Raw genomic sequence first — 8,322 nt, 5'->3', positions numbered from 1 at the left:
AACAATCTTGCTGGGTCTCAGATACCACAGTTCCTCTGAAGTCACGCCCTGGGGTCCGAAGCACATGGATTACCAATGACCGAAATGTGTGGCAGTCCCTCATAAGTGGGGAAGCATCGTACCACCGTAAGGGCTGTTAATGAAACCAACGTGCCGTTATGGTGTAGGACGGCCCTGAATGAACAGCAATCCACACAGTGACGTCCCAGAGCAGGACAAGGGCTGTGGCAGCTGTAAAAACAAAATCCAAGGTGTCACAATGGCCCGGACATCCTTGTACCACCTCAGCAAATGTGGCTTCCTTTATTTAGACAAACACTTGGCTGACAAGGATGGGTCTCTGAACGTTCTACGGTGGAAAATGGAATCCAAGAGATGGTAGACGCTGAGGAGGGTCTCCCCAGAAGCAAGAAGGTTTCCAGTCACTCTCTACGCCCCATTTCCTGGACCCTGAGGATCAGTCTATGGAGAGAAGGCAGTCGAGTCAGGGGGCGCTCACTGCAGTTGGCATTCTCGTCACCCTCACCGGAGGATGTGCTGAAGGGACACGGAGGCCTCGGAGCCCACGCAGCAGTGGGCAGAGCACCAGACAGAGGCACGGGCGCCAGGGCAGCCAGAGGGGAAGAGTTGAGTCCCTGGGGAGCAGGGAGGAGAGGAGGCGGAGGGGAGGGAGGCAATAAATGGAGGTGAGAGAAGGCAGAAGTTGGGAGGCGGGCACAGAAGGGACTCAGAAGGGTGGAGACCCTCTGTCTGGTTCACAGCTGAGCTCCAGCTCCTAGAACAGGGCCTGGTACAGAGGCGGCACTGGAGGAATACTTGCTGATTGAAAAACTGATGAAATAAGAGAATTTCAGGTCTGGGAGATCTTTGAGAGACCATCTATGTCCACCCCCACACCACATTCCCCTCCCTCTGCCACACATGTGTGTGCACACACATGTATACGCACATGCATGCACATACGTGACACACACGTTTGCGCACATGCACATGTGCACATACATACATGCACGCTATGTGTGTGCGCGTATTCACAGGTACATATGCACACATGATGCACACATGTGTGCACACACACAGATGAGGATGTCAGGGCCCAAAGGGGCTGTGTGACTCTCCCAGGTAAAACATAGGCTATATCTGGCGAAAGGGAGAAAACATTACCTAGAAATTCCCTCGTGCTCACATCTGTACGGACTGTGTGATGGTTGTCACTCGGCCACGGGTCACACTTCCCAGAGCGGCAGCTCACTGGCCAGAGAGCTGGTCAGCCATAGCACGTTTACACCGCAGAGAGCTCAGCCGTGAATCTTGACGTGAAACTAGCCGCACACACCAGCCAGTGCAGCAATCCTTCGGAACACGCCACCCTGTCATGCACACTGCCCCCGAGACAGCCCGTGGGGCCCCGCCACTGCTCAGGAGAGGCCATACTGTCCACCCAACGTACGAGGAAGCCACTCCATCCAGGACCGCGCCATACGAGCAGCGCTTGTCACATTTCCACTGCAACCACGCCAGGTGGCAGATACCTTTCCCATTTTACAGACACATCGATCAAGGCTCAGACAGGTGAGCGAATGACCTACCCAGTCACACAGGTGGCAAAACACAACGCCATGCCTGGATCCGGGTATGTCCACTCTGAAGCCTGACCCTGGCCACTGCCTCTTGCTGGCTGACCACTTGGTTACCAGGCGTACCGCTCAAGCCAAACGACAGGGAAGGTCATCGGGCTGGCTCACCAGACTCCTCCCCTGCTGAGGACTCGGGCTGCCTCTGCACTCATCGCCAAGTCAGGACAGTCCACTTCAGGGCCACGACCTGGTAAAAGATTTGTATCCAAATCCCTCTGTCCTGGGCCACGTAGACAGAGCTGGTGACCACAGCTGTGTAACCCAATTCTGAGCAGACTCGGAGGCTCCCACCCCAGCGTGGATGTGCCGGGCTCTACTGGGCAGTTTTCTTTCAGAGGGAAGCACAAGTATACTTCCTTCACTCACACCTTCACGTAACACGGTCTTATTTTTGAGGAGGATCAAGACTCCCTTACTCCAGAGGGCCAGGAAATGGAAAATCTCATTTCCAACCTGATGCAAACTTCCTCTTCTGGTGAAAAGAAAACTGGGAGTGACGCCCACAAACCCCAGCTCCTTTCCAGAAGCACGCATGCTGCCTCGTGAGGACGCGGGGTTCAGAGATGCCCCTCACTCCGTCCTCATGGCCCAGCAGCCAGGATAATGTATGTATCAACGATGCCGCTCTCTCTTTGTGTCAGTGCTAAACGCTTGCACAATGAATCCATCCGCTTTGTCTCCGCCACTAAAAGGCTCCCCCTTGGATTCTGAAGGTCATTTCCAGCTGAGGTCCTGGACCTGAGTGATTACCAATTCTATTCATTTTTTGTTTTACCGCTGTGGTTTTGTATCTATCTTTGTCAGGCCGGGCTGGGGGCCGAGCTGGGTGTGGGGACGCTGGAAGAGAGGCCTTTTCATTTTCCCATGTAAAGGGTTCTGTGGCAGGTGACTCAGATGTGCTGGTTTCTCCGTGGCTGCTTATCTTCCTAATTTTATAGGCTGTTTCAGATGTATACGGACGGGTGGCTGTGCACGCGGTCAATGCTGGGAGTCGGTACCATAAACGTTGCCGAGGAGGGATGCGCCCCTCCCTCCCTCCGCCCAGCTCGTTTCGATTTTTCCGACAACATAAAGAGGGTGTTGGTGGCAAGATTAATGGAAAGCAGGGAGGGAATATGCCAGCAGATATTTTCCAGGCTGTGTAAGTCCTTTCCGAGGGTGAGGCCTGCGAGCCGCTGGGAGCCGGCCTCCGGGAGGGGGCCAGGGAGGACGCAGTGGCTCTCTCAGGCCCCCAACACCCTGGTCAGAATGGAAGGGATGCAGACACGCCAGCTGAGTGGGAGGAGATCATCGTGGGTCAGGGAGAGAGAAGAAAAACCCTCCCAGACTGCGGCCGCTCGTCCACAGGAGCCTGCAAGCCAACACTCATTAGCACACCCATCTCTCATCCGAGCTTCTGGGTGTGATAAAGAATTAGGTTTAGCAAATTAGGTGAGGAGAGGGCGTTTGGAAATGATGCTAGGGATGATTGATGCTGCTAATAAGCCCTGAGTGGGGAGAGTTCCCAGCCCCCGACCCAGCGCCACCCTCCCCGCCCGGGCGCCCCAACCGCGGGGCTCGGCCATCTGCTTTCATTCACAAAACACCAGGCTGGAGGGCGATGGCAGGCCTGGAGCCGGTGCCTGCCAGCCTGTGCCTGGGTGGTCGGTGTGGGCACTGTGTCTCTTCGCCGCCTGAGTGAATGGGCGGACACGCTGGTTTCAGGCCCACCTGTCCAAGAGTGGTCTTCCTCCTTCCCTCCCCAGCCCCAGGAGAAAAGAATGTGAAGGCCCCTCAGGCATAAGGAAGGCCGAGCTACCAGAGCCTGACCCTGCCCCGATCTGCCTCCGTCTGCAGGGTTGTCTTTCCATTTTTTCTCTAATCTCCTGTAAACCACAGAATCATATCCGTTAGGGCAGCGTGGGCGATTGTGGGAGGACGGACCCATGAGACAGATGCAAGGTGTCCACCCTCCCGCCACAGTGCTCAGGACAGCTAGACACACAGCCCCCATTCCTCCTTCCGGCTCCTCCTGCGAGCACCTGTGGCCTCAGTCCTGCTCTCAGACCAGCCCCCAGAGAGGTGGAACACGTTCATGCTGGGGGGAAGATATTCTCAAACTGAGGGTTTTCCTTCTAATTCACCATCACGTTAAGTGCCGTCTGGGAGCAAAGCGTTGTATGAGGTACAGTGACAATTCAGAGAAGTAAAACAAAGTCCCTGCCTTCAGAAAGTTATAACAGAGGCCAAGAGCAGGCCCCCAAAGCGTCCTAACAACGATGGCAGAGGAGTGAGCAGCAGACTATTAAAAGCAGCAGGAGTCCAGCAGGGGGGGTCCTGGGGGGTGGAGAAAGGGGGGAAGGAGGGAGCGGAGGGAGGCCTGAGCAGGGCCTAGGATTAGTAGGGTGGGGAGGGGAGACTCGGGGGCTGTGCAAGTGGTGGGGGCGCCCCAGGGAACGTGTGCAGACCTGCCTGACCTGGGCAGGGCGCCCAGCCCCACAGGGGAAGACAAACCTGGAGCGGGAACTGGAACCCAGTGTGGAGGCCTTGGCGTCAGGCCACGGACTTGGGAACTCTTCCTGGAGGCAACTGGGAGCTGTGAAAAGATCTAAACAGAGACACAACACAAGTAAAGCCGTCAACTGGGTGGAGACGCCCCGGCAGAGAAGAGGCGAAGAGGGTGGCTGCAGCCGAAAGGCTGGTGGGTTCCACGCAGGAGCCGCTGGCCCCCCCGCACTTCCCACCTGCCCTCCTTGTGGGCCACCGTGCCCCCAAGGCCTTGAGGCTTCCTCCCCACCGGGATCCGGTGACTCTATACCGACTGTACTGTACCACATTTGATGTTTGCCTTCCTCTACCTCCGCATCGTTACAGACGACGTGCACGGAAGGTCTCACCGTACCAACAGGCGCTGCTTCCAAACACACAGCAGTCAGCTCCTTATTCTGATGCTTAGGGCTGTCGAGAAAGTCCATTCTCTACCTCATCCATTCTGTAAGCTAAAATTCTGGGTAATTATGGACGCTTGGTCTTTGGCAGGTAACAGGGCCTGTACACGTGGTCAAGTCTTGGGAAGACCTTGAGTGGAGGATTGCTCCTCACTCTTGTCTGAAGTCTCATCAGGTGCCCGGGTGGCTCTTTAACAGCAGAAGGGTCTCTTGATAAGAGATTAATGAATAACACTATGGGAAAGACGTAAACACACCTCTTTACAGTATTACATCAACAAATGAAGCGATGTGTGAAGAAGCCCTGTACACATTGGAAGTGTTACCTAAATCCACAGGATTGTCATCAGAGATTCTGGAACTCCGTAAGGAGTCTCCCACCTGGCGGTGTTTTCTCTCCCCAGTCTCCTACATTTCACCTCCAGGTCAGCTGCCAATCCTGCACACACACGATGATGCCTGAGCGTTTGTCCTTCACCCAAACTTGCCTCCAGACTTGTGGCTACACTTGACTTTTCCACCTAAAATCCCACCGCAGCCCAGACTCCATGTGGCAAAACAGCTTCCCCTCCCAAAGACCCCTGTGTGTCTCCACAATAAAGGACACCCCCTTCGCCCAGACCCCACCCCCCTGGAAAGTCTGCCTAGAGTTTTCTCTCTCTGTCTCTCCATCTTCCTGCCCACCACTCCTCACATCTCATTGCCTCCACTCCTAAATTCCTCCCAGGCCTCCCCTCCCTCCACCAACACCGCCCTTGCCTGGGGTCTCGCTCTGCCGCTCCGCCTGTTACAGAAATCCCGCCTGGCTGTCCCCCTCTGCCTGCACCGGAATCTGTGTCCACTCCTCCATCACTCCATCCTCCCAAAGGCAAATCTGATTGTGTCACTTCAGCCCTCAGCGGCTCTCCCTCCTCTGATAAAATGCATCCAAGGCCAGGGAGTGTAGTCAGTCATGTTGTCATGACTTTGTGTGGTGACAGGTGGTGACCAGGCTTACTGTGGTGGTCATTCCACACCGTATACAAATGTCAAATCACTATGATGTACAGCTGAAACTCATAGGAGATTTATGTCAGTTACACTTCAATAAAAATCAATAAATAATAGAATAGAAGGTATCCGAGGCCCTTCACCACCTTCGGCTGGCTCTCACCCCTCCCCAGACGCACACTCTGCTCTGGTCATGCTGGACTCCTGTAACTCACCGAATCCCACATTCTTCCGTGGCTGTTCCGACAACAGCATCCTCCTCCCCAGTCCCTCTGGGAAGCCCTTGCTAATCCTTAAAGACCAGCTTAGTGTGGGGACATCAGCCTCCCTGCCAATGTCGCTCACGAGTGATCACCAGTGCACACCTCGTCACAGCGCGGAGTCCTAGAGCCTCTCCCCATGACCGTGAACTGTGTCACGGCAGGACTGTCGTTTTGTTCTTTGTGGTGTCCTCAGAGCCCTGCACCTAGGAGGCCATCGACGAATGTCTGCTGAATGTGGGGCACACATTCCTCCTGCCCTTACCCTGACAACAGCCTCCACCATCTTTAAAATTATTATTTCTATCCTGCCTTGTTCCAGAAGGATCTAAGGACTCTTTGATCAAAACTTCACAAGGACTGATTTCCCTGGACTCCTGGATTAGCTAAGAGAGCCAGAGGCTTAAAATTACAAATTCATTCATTCACTCAACAAATATTGATTCAGCTCTAAGTGTGGGAACAGACTCAGCTCCACGAAGGTGGCGAGGTTCCACATCCACTTTCACCGTAGACATTCTCAGGAAGCCCGGGCTTTGCTCACTGGTTACAGGAGGTTTGGACATGAGCAAAAACCACCCCTGGTTTCTACAGGACCAAGGAGAGGCGGGCATGAAGGCCTTTCTCCACTCGCGAAGAAGAGCTGCTGAAGGTGCTGGCTCTACCTAGCCCCATGTCATCCTCCCCAACCCAATCCAAAGGACGTTTTCAAAGGAGATGTTCCATCTCTGACCTTGTCTAGAGATTTTCAGGAACTCCAATCAACCAGGAGCAATGGAGAGCCCCGACCACCACCCAACAGCTCTGGGATCCCAGGCAAGTCAGTTTACTTCTCCAGGACTCAGGTATGTCTCCTGTAGAAAGAGGAGGCTGAACGGGATGCTGTCAGATATCTTCCGAAGTCTGGAATCCTGGATTTCTGACGTTTGTTCACATGGCAGAGTGCTCCCATTCGGCAGAGGCAAATACATTTCCAAGCTACTCATCTTAAAGAAAACCACAAAAAGTGATGGGCTTGATCATCCTAAAGGGACAGGATCAGACAGAAGCACTGGTGAAGTGGCTGTGTGCACAGAGCTGGGGAGCAGAAAGGTCCTAGGAACCTCACTGATATATCGTTTTTGCCTTCAGCCTCGTTCAGCCACTCGTTCGGCAAGACTCTATGTGAACAGAGGGATACAGCGGCTGTGAAAAGATGAGCAAAATTCCTGCCATGTCACATTGAAGTGCGGGGAACAGACTAGTCGTTGACAAGGGCAGGTCACGAAAAGCCTGTGGAGAAAAATTCAGCAGGATGAGAAGGCTGGGGGCGATGTGGGAACAGGAAGGCCACTCTGAGGAGGGGGGTCCAGGCAGAACTGACCTGGAGAACAGGGAAGCCTCCAGACCAAGGGCGTGCCAAGTTTCAGGAGCCAGAGGTAGAAATAAGAGGCGCCCCCCGGTGGGGGCAGCGCAGGCGCTGGCGGCGGTCGGGCTCAGGACAACCTCGAACGTGGAGCTGACTGGACGCGCTGTTGACTTGGTGAGACAGGATGAGGCTTGCATGGGAGGAGTGAGGGAGAGGGAGGATTCCAGGATGAATCTTAATATCGTGGCTTGAGCAGCTCACTGAATGGAGTGGGGGTAGAATGCTGACCTAGATGCCTTGTTCCAGAACAGTCTATGATTCCATTTTTTTCAGAGTCAAAAAGCCTCCCCAGGTTCTTTTCCCACTAAAAAGGCTGGCATTTTCTCTGCCCATATTTCCTGGTCCTCCTCCCAACTTTTCTGCTTTCTGCAGGATCCAGCCTCGAGAAAAAAACTGGGTGTGGTTGGTCATTGGTGCCTACCTCCTCCTCCTGCAACTGGGCATCCATCCTCCTGGTGTGTAGACGGCACAAAGAGGATGAGAAGGTAAGAAGCCAAAGACAGGGCTAGATCTGTCTGCTGGGCCTGCTCGTGCCTGTCTTCCCCTGGGCTCGCATCCTGGCTCCCGAATCTCACTCCTTTCCTTTACCATCAGTAACTCTGAGGCTTCTGGCTCCAACTTGTCCCTGGAGCTGCTGAGCATTTTCCTAAAAAGGAAGTGTGCCCATGTGTGACCGGCCCTGACAGGAGAGAAACAGGAGACATGTGGACTTGAGCACCAGCAAGAAGACAGTACCTAAAACACCGCGGGCCCAGAGGCGGCCCGCCATGAGCAGAGCAAGCCCAGGCCACAGCGCCAGGAAGAACTCACACCGCTACACCAGGCTGCCTTCTCAGTTTGACCATTTCTGCCCAGGAAAGGTCACTGCTGACAGATATCGGTGCTGAGAGCAGCTGACTGTGGCCTTGACACACTTCAAGGTCACTTCCCAGCTTATCTTCTGTTCCTGGACCCCTGGACTGGAGATTCAGTAACTGCAATACTAGCAGATTTCATGTTGATCCTTAGAAAAATTCTAAAGCACTTTATTAAATGATAGATTGGGGATATTTTTTTCTTAAAGAATATGCAGCATTTTATGAGGGTAGTATTACCTGATA

General features: G+C 54.0%; 1 long non-coding RNA gene across 1 annotated transcript; it reads right to left on the bottom strand.

Moving 5' to 3' along the window:
- Positions 1-5,327: 5,327 nt before the first annotated feature.
- LOC147918348 (uncharacterized) lies at positions 5,328-7,995 on the bottom strand. Its single transcript, XR_015553483.1, has 3 exons — positions 7,644-7,995; positions 7,178-7,352; positions 5,328-7,086 (listed from the first exon to the last, which is right to left on the bottom strand). It is a non-coding gene; the product is annotated as an uncharacterized LOC147918348 (long non-coding RNA).
- Positions 7,996-8,322: the final 327 nt, after the last annotated feature.

This window comes from Ceratotherium simum, chromosome 1, assembly GCF_057802395.1.
Source record: "Ceratotherium simum simum isolate JZ-2026a chromosome 1, ASM5780239v1, whole genome shotgun sequence".
NCBI classification, from domain to species: Eukaryota; Metazoa; Chordata; class Mammalia; order Perissodactyla; family Rhinocerotidae; genus Ceratotherium; species Ceratotherium simum.
The sequence above is the reverse complement of the archived record's forward strand: the minus strand, read 5'-3'. Positions and strand labels throughout refer to the sequence as shown.